Raw genomic sequence first — 10,398 nt, forward strand, 5'->3', positions numbered from 1 at the left:
CTTAACTAAACTGAGGTTTTTCTAAATCTATAACTTGGTTTATATTACAAGTGAATAGAGAATAATAAAATCTAAAGGGAAGAGCACTTGAAGAATCCTACATGGTAACTTTGACTAACTGTTACAGGTGGAGTGTGAAAAAGTACGTATGATGGTTACTCATATATGTCAATTTGGCTCAGCTCTGGTGCCTAGATTTTGGCTGAACATTATTCTGGACATTTCTGTGAGGCTTATATGGATGAGATTAACACTGCATGAATGGACTTCCATAATGTGGGCAGGCCTTATCTAGTCAGTTGAAGGCCTTAATGGACCAAGGAGGGTCCTCCCCCAAGGAAGAAGGAATTCTGCCAGTAGACTGCCTTTGGATCTGAACTGCAACTTCCTTGAGCATCCAGCCTATCTCATCAGATTTTGGACTCACCAAGCTCACAGTTGCATGAGCCAATTCTTTAAAATTCCTCTCTCTCTCTCCATATATGTGTATATGTGTGCATATATATTTATACACATACACAGACACATTCTGCTGTTTCTGTTTCCCTGGAGAATCCTGACTCACACACTATGAGAATGAGAAACTCCTACAGCATATTAGTTCGGAGACTTCAATACTTCACTTCCAACAATGGATAAAACAATCAAGACAGAAGATCAACAAGGAAATAGGAGACTTGAACAACATTATAAATCAACTAGACCTAACATCTATAAACATGCTACTAGGCAACAGCAGGACATGCATTTTTCTCAAGCACACATGAAAAATTCTTCAGCAGAGACCTTACGTTAAACCATAAATGAATTTCAATAAATTTAAAAGGACTGAAACTATACAAAATATGTTATCTAGCCATAGTGAAATAAAATTAGCAAATTAAATCTTTATTGAAAACCCTCTATAATGATGAGCTTATTTAAAATATTTTAAAACTGGGGCACCTAGGTGACTCAGTCAGTGCTGCCGGTGCTGCTGACTCAGTTGCTGACACCTCAGAGCCTGGAGCCTGCTTCAGATTCTGTGTCTCCCTCTCTCTCTCTGCTCCTTCCTGCTTATGCTTTGTCTCTCAAAAATAAACATTAAAAATAATAAGTAAAATAAAATATTTGAGAAATAATCTCATACCAACTCTTCCACAGAATGATTAAGAATATTTCCCAAATCATTTTTATGCGGCCAGCCAAAACTTAAGAAAGACATTACAAGAAAGAAGACTTAATGACCAATCAAAACCATTAACTTAGATGTAAAAATAATAGGTAAAATATTAGCAAATTGAAACCAGTTATATGTATATTTTTAAAAATTATGACCAAGAGTTTTGTTCCAACCATGCAAGCATGGTTTAACATTTGAATAATCAAGTAAGCAATTTTCCACATTTAAATAAACCTAATTTTTAAAAAAGATTATTTATTTATTTTGAGAGAGAGAGAGGACAAACAAGGAAGGCTCAGAGAAAGAGAGGGTGAGAGAGAATGCCAAGCAGGCTCTGCTGGGAATACGGAGCCCAATGTGGGTCTCAAACTCACAAACTGTGAAACCATGATCTAAGCCTAAATCAAGAGTCGGATGCTTAACCAGTTGAGTCACCCAGGTGCCCCTTACCACACAAATAAAGAGGAAAAGCATATAATCCCTCCAAAATACGTGGTGTCATAAAATCCATATACCTATAGTGAAAAAAAAATTTTTTTAACTTATAGAAAACAAGGAATAGAAAGAACTTCTGTAATCTGGCAAAGAATACGCACAAAAATGTACAGCATGCTTCATACTTAATGTTGCATTATAAAAAGTTTCCCTCTTTGGATGGCAAACAAGACAGGATGTCCTGTATCACTACCTCTATTTGATATTGTTTTGGAAACCCTAGATAGTGTAATAAGGCAAGAAAAAAAAAATAAAAAGCATTAAGTCTAAAGAGGGAGAAATAGGGGCGCCTGGGTGGCTTAGTCGGTTAAGCGTCCGACTTTCGCTTGGGTCATGATCTCGCGGTTCGTGGGTTCGAGCCCCGCGTCGGGCTCTGTGCTGACTGCCAGCTCGGAGCCTGGAGCCTGTTTCAGTCTGTGACTCCCTCTCTTCCCTCTCTCTGACCCTCCCCTGCTCACGCTGTCTCTCTCTCTCCTAGAAATAAATAAAACATTAAAAAAAAAAAAGAGGGAGAAATAAAAATGTCATTATTTACATTATATATATACATATAAAAAACAAAAAACTATTGTCTATTAACATTAATATGTGAATGTAAGGTCACTGGATACAAGGTCATTGCATAAAATCTATTATGGCCATTATACCGAGAACAAATAGAAGATACAATTTTAAAGTATACAACTTATTTTTAATTTTTTAAGGGGTCAAATTATGGAAAGAGCCTAAATGTCAATCAACTGACAAATGGATAAAGAAGATGTGGTTTATATATACAATGGAATACTACTTGGCAATGACAAAGAATGAAATCTGGCCATTTGCAGCAACATGGATAGAACTGGAGGGTATTATGCTAAGTGAAATAAGTCAGTCAGAGAAAGACAGATACCATATGTTTTCACTCATATGTGGATCTTGAGAAACTTAACAGAAGATCATGGGAAAGGGAAAGGGGAAAAATAGCTAAGGAGAAGGAGAGGGGCAAACCATAAGAGACTCTTAAATACTGAGAACAACCTAAGGGTTGATAGGGGCTGGGGGAGAGGGGAAAGTGGGTGATGGGCATTGAGGAGGGCATTTGTTGGGATGAGCACTGGGTGTTGTATGGAAACTAATGTGACAATAAATTATATTTAAAAAATAAAGTATGCAACTTATAATAGCATTAAAATATCAAACATTTAAGAACATATCTACCAAAGGAAATATAAAAATCCTAAAATGAAAACTACAACATAATTGGGAGAAATTAAATATCTAAATTAAATTTCAAAAGACATCCTATTTATGCATTGGAAAGCTCAACATTGTTAAGATGTCAGTTCTCCCCTAGTTAAAGCACACATTCAATGTAATCCTAGCCAAAATCGTAGCAAGTTTTTTAAAACAAACCACCTGATTTTGATTCAAAGAACAAAGAACAGTAAGCAAGAGCAAAGCTGGAGAACCTCTGCTGTTAGATATCAAGAGTTATCATAAACTTATAGCAGTTGAGAAAGTATGTTAGTACAAAATGAGACAAACCAAAAAGCAGAAGAAAATCCAGAAACAGACTCACATATATACAGTCCCAATGGAATAGATTAGAATCCAGGCCCATCTCCATGGAGTAAGGAAAAGAATGGTCATTTGAAAAAAAGACGATAGATTGTAAACATGGGGAAAAATAAACCTTCATAATAATCTCACTTTATACATACAAATCAAATCCACATGCATTGTAGATCTAATGTAAAAGACAACATGATAAAAGATTTTTTAAATAGGGAAATATATTCAGAATCATATTTGGCCAAAGTTTTCCTATTTGGAAGTAAAGAAAGCACTAACCAAAATACCAACCAAAAGGAGAGGAAAATTGGCCAACATTAAGTTAAGAACTTCTATCCACAAAAGGACTCTTATTAAGAAAACTAACACACATGTCACAGACTGGAATATATTCATAACATAACACATGCCCATCAGAAAATGTCCAGGAATTAAAAGACTTTAAGAGGCATATGGTACACAGACAACAAGTCTAACATGTGCTTTTTGAGAAACACTACAAAGGCCAAACTGGATAAAAACAAGAGAAAGTCACAGCTAAGTGCATAATAGTGAACTGTTGAAAAGAAACGACAAAAAAAAGAACCTTAAAAATTGCCAGAGAAGGGAATTCTTGGAAGATGTTAGTGACAATGTGTGGTATGCAGAATAATGGTTCCCAAAAATGTCCATACCTTAATTCTCAGAATCAATGAATATATTACCCTACATAACAGTACGAAATTTTGCAGATTTGATTAAGGTTAAGGATCTTGAGAAAGGAAGATTACATCAGATCATCTATGTGGACCCAATCTAATCAAATGAGCTCTTAAAAGCAGAAAAACCTTTCATGGTTATGATCAGAGAGAGGGCGATGTGATTAAGAATAAGGGTAAAGGATGGGGTGCGTGGGAGGCTCAGTCGGTTAAGCATCTGACTCTTGATTTTGGCTCAGGTCATGATCTAACAGTTCATAGGATCAAGCGCCATGTCAGGCTCTGTGCTGTCAGCATGGAGCCTGCTTGGGATTTTCTGTCTCCCTATCTCTCTAACCCCCACCCCCTGCTCTCCTGCTCTTTTTCAAAAATAAATAAACTAACATTAAGAAAAAAGAAGAAAGCCATTTGCTGGCTTTGCAAATGGAGGAAAGTGGTCACATGCCAAGGAATATGGGTGGTCACCAGAAATGGATCCTTCCCTGGAAACTCTATAAAGAAAACAGCTCTGCTGATACCTGATTTTAGCCCAGTGAGACTGATTTCAGGTCTATAGAAATGTAAGATAATCAATTTGACTACTAAGTTTGTGGCAATTTATTGTGGTAGCAATAAAAAAATAATACTTATCACAAGTCCTCTCATAAAAACATACAGAAATGGTTTTGGGGTTAGATGGAATAATTCATGGCAGACAAATACTCCTGTTGAAAACTAGAAAAGACAAAAAGGGGTGCCTGGGTGGCTCAGTTGGTTAAGCGTCCAGCTTCAGCTCAGGTCAATGTCTCACGGTTTGTGGGTTCGAGCCCTGCATTGGGCTCTGTGCTGACAGCTCAGAGGCTGGAGCCTACTTCAGATTCTGTGTCTCCCTCTCTCTCTGCCCCTCCTCCGCTTGTGCTCTGTCTCTCTTTCTCTCAAAAATAAATAAGCTTTAAATATTTTTTAAATAAGAAAAAAATAAAACTTTATATGTTTTATCAGAAAGGTACAGAAAAAGAGGCTAGTGATACATTTCAAAGGAGAGAAACTTTCAAAGGCGGACTGATGACCTGCCCCTTCATTTTTCCTCCAAGCATTTGCACATCCTGAGCATGGGCTAGATGCTGAGAACCAGGGCTTATATTAGAACAAGGGTCACTGATGTGATGCAGAAAAACCAATAATGTTTTCGATGGTTGTATGAGAGTGGAATGATGTCACTCAAGTATTATGAGGCCTTAGATGCACAGCCAGTTTCTCAATTATGATATTTATTGATGTATGAAGCTGTGTGGAACTAGAGGGTATAAAATTAACCCAAAAGTATTGAAAAAGTAGAGTGAATGTTCCTACAGCTTCATGGCACTTAAGGGAGAAAGACCTACCAGAGTAAGAGGTCCTGAAACACAAGTAGCAAAAACCCTGGAGATAGTACGAACACTTGAGGACCTGTAACTGTTTTAAAACTGGAAACACTTGACAATCTGGGACTAGCTAGGCTAAAAAAAAATCTGGTCTTGGCTCAGACAAAGGCTATTTCTGAGGATGGAGCATCCAGCAGAATTTTCTGTGAATCACACCAAGCTTGAGAAGTAAAATTGAGAACTGGAAGAGCCTCAAACACATAAGTGTCTTGTCATAGTATTTGCCAAATTCTGAAGCTATGCCAGGCTAGGAACAATAAGCTGATCCAAAAATGACTGAAAAACAAAAGATCCATGCCATATAATTAGACAGTAATTAAAAGACAAATATCTGTCAGGAAAAAAACCAACAACATCTATCCTGAGGGCACCTGACTTCTGGGAGCAGCTAGAACCGGTCATAGAGCTGGGGCTGGCAGACTGAGAAACCACCAGACATCTTGGTGATCACGTAGAGCTGATGTCACAAAAACAGAGATGAGAGGGGACTCAAATACATGAACATTTTCTGATGGTTCCTGGTGTGGAAATCAAGGCAATAAGCCTAAAACTTTCTGAGAAGCAGGACACAAATTGTCTCAGTTTCTTGGTACTAAGAACACAAAGACCGAAAAACTCCAACTTGAAAACACTGTAGGCTAATGACCAAAAATGAGGGCTGAAGTGAGATATAGCAAAAGTTTGGTTAAGGATAAACGGAGATTTACCAAAATATCAATATTGCCTCAACCCAGTTTGGTCTCTTTTGAATCAAGGTTATCTCTGATGCTACATGCCTAGTAGAGGAAAGAGGGAGGGGCACCTGGGTGGCTCAGTCGGTGACTAGAATTTAATTATGAAATAAATGTTACAGTCAGGACAGTACAACTGGTAAGCAAAAGTAAAAAAGACAAAGGAAGTAGATCACAAATATGATCCAGGTATTGTACTTAGGAGATAAGCACTTTAAAATAACCTTGATCAATATGTTTAAGAAAATAGATTAAAAACTGGACAAAATTGACATAAAGGTTAAGGATTTCCAAAAACACTGACATTTATAAAAATTAATCAAAAAGACATGTGATATCTAAACAGTAAATAGTAGGAATAAAGAACTTAATAGTTGGGTTTAGCAACGTTTTGGAAACAGTAGAAGACACGGTCAATGAACTGGAATATATGTTCATAGGCAATGCGAGTAAAAGAGAAAATAAAATGATAAATAAAGAAGTGCAAACAACTGTGGGAGATAATCAAAAGGTCTAACAGATGTAACTGGATACCCAAGAAGTAAGAAATAAAGGTATAGCCATACAGCACATTTTAAAAACTAAAGGGCTAGAATTTCCCAAATTAATTAAGTCATGAATTCAGATTCAAGACACTCTGAGCAGGGTTAATACTAAATCTTTCAAAACCAAAGACAAGAGAAAATACTAAAAGAAGCCACAGATAAAAGACATTACTTTCAAAGAAGCAAGAGTAAGACTGACAACAGACTTCTCAAGGAAATAATGGAATTCATAAGAAAACAAAATATATTTTTACTTCTTTTTTAAAGTAGGCTTCATGCCCAGTGAGGAGCCCAATTCAGATCTTGAACTCATGACCACGAGATCAAGACCTAAGCTGAGATCAAGAGTCAGACACTTAGGGGTGCCTGGGTGGCTCAGTCGGTTAAGCATCCAGCTTCAGCTCATGATCTCATGGTTTGTGGGTTCGAGCCCCGCGTCGGGCTCTGTGCTGCTGGCTGGAGCCTGTTTTGGATTCTGTGTCTCCCTCTCTCTCTAGGCCTTCCCTGTTCATGCTGTCTCTCTCTCTCAGAAATAAATTTAAAAAAACATTTAAAGAAGTTAAAAAAAAAAAAAAAAGAGTCAGATGCTTAGCTGTCTGAGCCACCCAGGCACTCCACAAAATGATATTTTTAAAATATAGGAAGAAAAACATCTGCCAACATATACATCTATACCCAGTGAAGAAAAATCCATCACAGATTTAGTGGATATGTAAATAAACAAGTAAGTACTAAAAATAAGTAAATAAAAATGAGAAAATTTTCCAGCAGCAGGCCTATACAAAAAACCCTAAAGGGACTTCTTTGGGCAAATTGGAAATGATCCAGAATGAAATCAGAATTCAAAACTAAAAAGCACCCGAAAAAAGATGAATATGTAGGCAAATATTAGTGATGATTTCTATACAAAACAACAGTATCAATGCCCTGTAGAATCTAAAATACATGTAGATAAAATGTTATCACAATAACTTTAAAGAAGAAAGGAGCTTAAATGGAGTGTAAATGTTCTAAAATTATTTAAAAAGTGGTAAGGAAAGAAAAATATTGTATTAGATTACAATAGAGGATACATGTATTTTATACATACACATATATTTTGAAAGAATAATAAGCAAATATATAACCTATGAGTTAAAAGAAGGAGAAAAGGGAATAAAAATATCTTAGTTTAGGGAGACATGTAGGAGATTTAAAATAAACATGAACAGATCTGTCAAATAGAAAAATAGTAAGAAGATGCTATAAACCCAATAATATCAGTAATTAAATGATAACATTAAAGGGAAAAAATGTATAACATAAAACCCAACTATAAAAGACATACATCTTCAATGTAAGTACACAGAAAGGGTGATTTAAAAGAGTGAAAAATACCAATTAACATTAACCAAAAGAAAGCTGATAGGAGTATAATAATATCAGATAAATTGTATTTGAAGGCAAGAAGCTTTTCTTGAGGTAAAGACATTTCACAATAAAAATAGGCCAATTAAGCAGCACAAAAAATACAATCTAAACCTGTATGCAACCAAAACACAGTTTCAGCATATGTAAAAGCAAAACCATTATACATTACCAATTCATAGCCTCTGGAATACCTATTAATGGGAAAATAAAACCCAGAAAATACAGTGTGTTAGCAAGGATGTAGAAAACCAGAACTCTAAACCACTGATACTAAAACACTAAAAAACTCTTTGGCAGCATCTTCTATAGAAGAATACACATTCTTTATGACCCAGCAATTCCATTTTAGACATATATCCAACAGGAATACACATATATGTTCATCAAGGAACATATATAGTGATGGTGATAACAGGACTGTTAGTATTACACTTGATCTTAGCCAAAAGGCTGAGAAGTGATTGTTAGTATTAGCCCCAAATAATAAGTAGAATTAACTGTAATTATATTAATTAATTAGTTAATTAATAAGTAAAATAGATTTTACTACTCATATTGGAATACTATAAAGGGGTGGCAAACTGTAAGAGCCAAATAACATAAATGTTCAGCTCTGCAAGTTATGTGCTCTTTGTCACAATTACTCCCCTCTGCTGTGGTAGCTTGAGAACAGTCACAAATGATAAGTAAATGAGTCTATGTTTCAATTAAACTTTATTTAAAATTTAAAAATCTGGAATTTGCCAGTAAGCTGTAGTTTGCTGACTCCTGCTATACAGTAATAAAGTGAAGCACATGCATGTGACAAACATAATTATCAGCCAATGAAACCAAATACAGAAGAATATAGACCATATGATTCCATTTATGAAATGTTCAAAAACACATAAACCTAGTCTATAGTTGTTAGATATTAGAATAGTAGGTTTTATAGTGACTCGAAAGAGGCACCTGAGGCATTTCTGGGGGGCTGGCAATGTCATGTCTCTGATCTGGATGCTGTTCACCACGGGGGGTTCGCTTTTTAAAAACTCACTGTGCTACACAATTTAGGATTAAAGTACATTACACTGAAATAAAGTTTTAAAAATTACCTAGCATAGCAGTACTAAAAATCCACGGGAAACATCTGCAACAAAATTAAGGGACAAGATATTCCCATGAGCCCAAAACGTCAGGAGACATGCATAAATGTCCAGTAGGTACAAGAGAAGGGAACATCATCTGTTGAAATCAGAGGAAATCATCGAGGCATCTGATAAACCAAATAACTTCAAAGTAACAAAAGAGAGTATTCACTCACAAGGCTGGTGGGCAAATTTAAGAACGGAAACTGAATTGGAAGGTGTTTTCCCACTTTCATAGTGATGAGTACAAAGGATTTACAATAAATTCTGAAGGACCTGGAGGAGTCTGAGATCAGTTAACTCTCAAAACTAACACACCAAAGTCACCTTCCAAGATAAAACTTTACCCTCAGTATAAATATTTGGAAAAAGAATACAGACTGAAAAGGGGAATAAAAGCAAAGGAAAGGAAAATTCCATAAAAAGTTGGGAAGGAAAAGAAAGCCAGGAAATCTCAGAAACTAAGTTGTTATGCTTATTCTAGAATAAATGATGAAGACAGAAAAAAGAGCTCTCCAACTACGCATTTAGAAAAGTTATTCTCAATCATGTGTCCCTTTCTAAAAGTTCAAAAGAATCATCATAAATGGTTTAAATTTCATAAAAAGCTTTGGGGGGGGAGGCCAAATAAGGAGCCCTCAATGAAAACATGCCAGAAAAGATATGTCCCCAAAACAGATGGTAGGCAAACGTATTATTACCTGTGTCTTCGTGACTTGACAATTTCTCTTCCCGAGAGTAAATGATCTTATGAGAGAACAAGTTTCAGTGTCTCTTTGATCTAGCTTGTGCAACAGTCTATTGTTTACGCAGCTCAGCCCTATTCATGTGTAGTGGGAGGAAACTACCCAGGGATGGGAATGCTAGTAGGCAAAACATCACGGGTAGCCATCTGAGAGATCTATTATAACCCAGAACTAAAAGAACAAAGCTACAAGTCCTTAAAAATAGTATAATTTAAGAAATCAGAAGAAAAAAATTTAATGAGATGATACAAATCAGAAAAACAAGAAATTAAAAATAACTTTGGAAAGGAAAAGTAAAAAGGAAGATATATTAAAGTGAACAATAATGCCATAAGAGAAAATAATGAAAAGGAGAAAAACATTTGCTTTTAAGAAAAATATGAAAACAATTTGAGACAGAGGGAAAAATACATATCATTTACAAATAAGATCCAACATACTTATAATGGGAGTTCCAGGAAAAAAAGAAAGAAAGGAAGGAAGGAAGGAAGGAAGGAAGGAAGGAAGGAAGGAAGGAAGGAAGGAAG

The 10,398-nt window shown here is 35.8% G+C and overlaps 1 protein-coding gene across 3 annotated transcripts in view; it reads right to left on the reverse strand.

Annotated features, from left to right (window-relative positions):
• Positions 1 to 10,398, reverse strand: part of SPATA6 (spermatogenesis associated 6) — a 148,044-nt gene that overhangs the window by 20,834 nt on the left and 116,812 nt on the right. The window lies entirely within an intron of this gene.

The sequence above is a fragment of the Crocuta crocuta genome, unplaced genomic scaffold (assembly GCF_008692635.1).
Source record: "Crocuta crocuta isolate KB4526 unplaced genomic scaffold, BGI_CrCroc_1.0 scaffold168, whole genome shotgun sequence".
Classification (NCBI taxonomy): domain Eukaryota; kingdom Metazoa; phylum Chordata; class Mammalia; order Carnivora; family Hyaenidae; genus Crocuta; species Crocuta crocuta.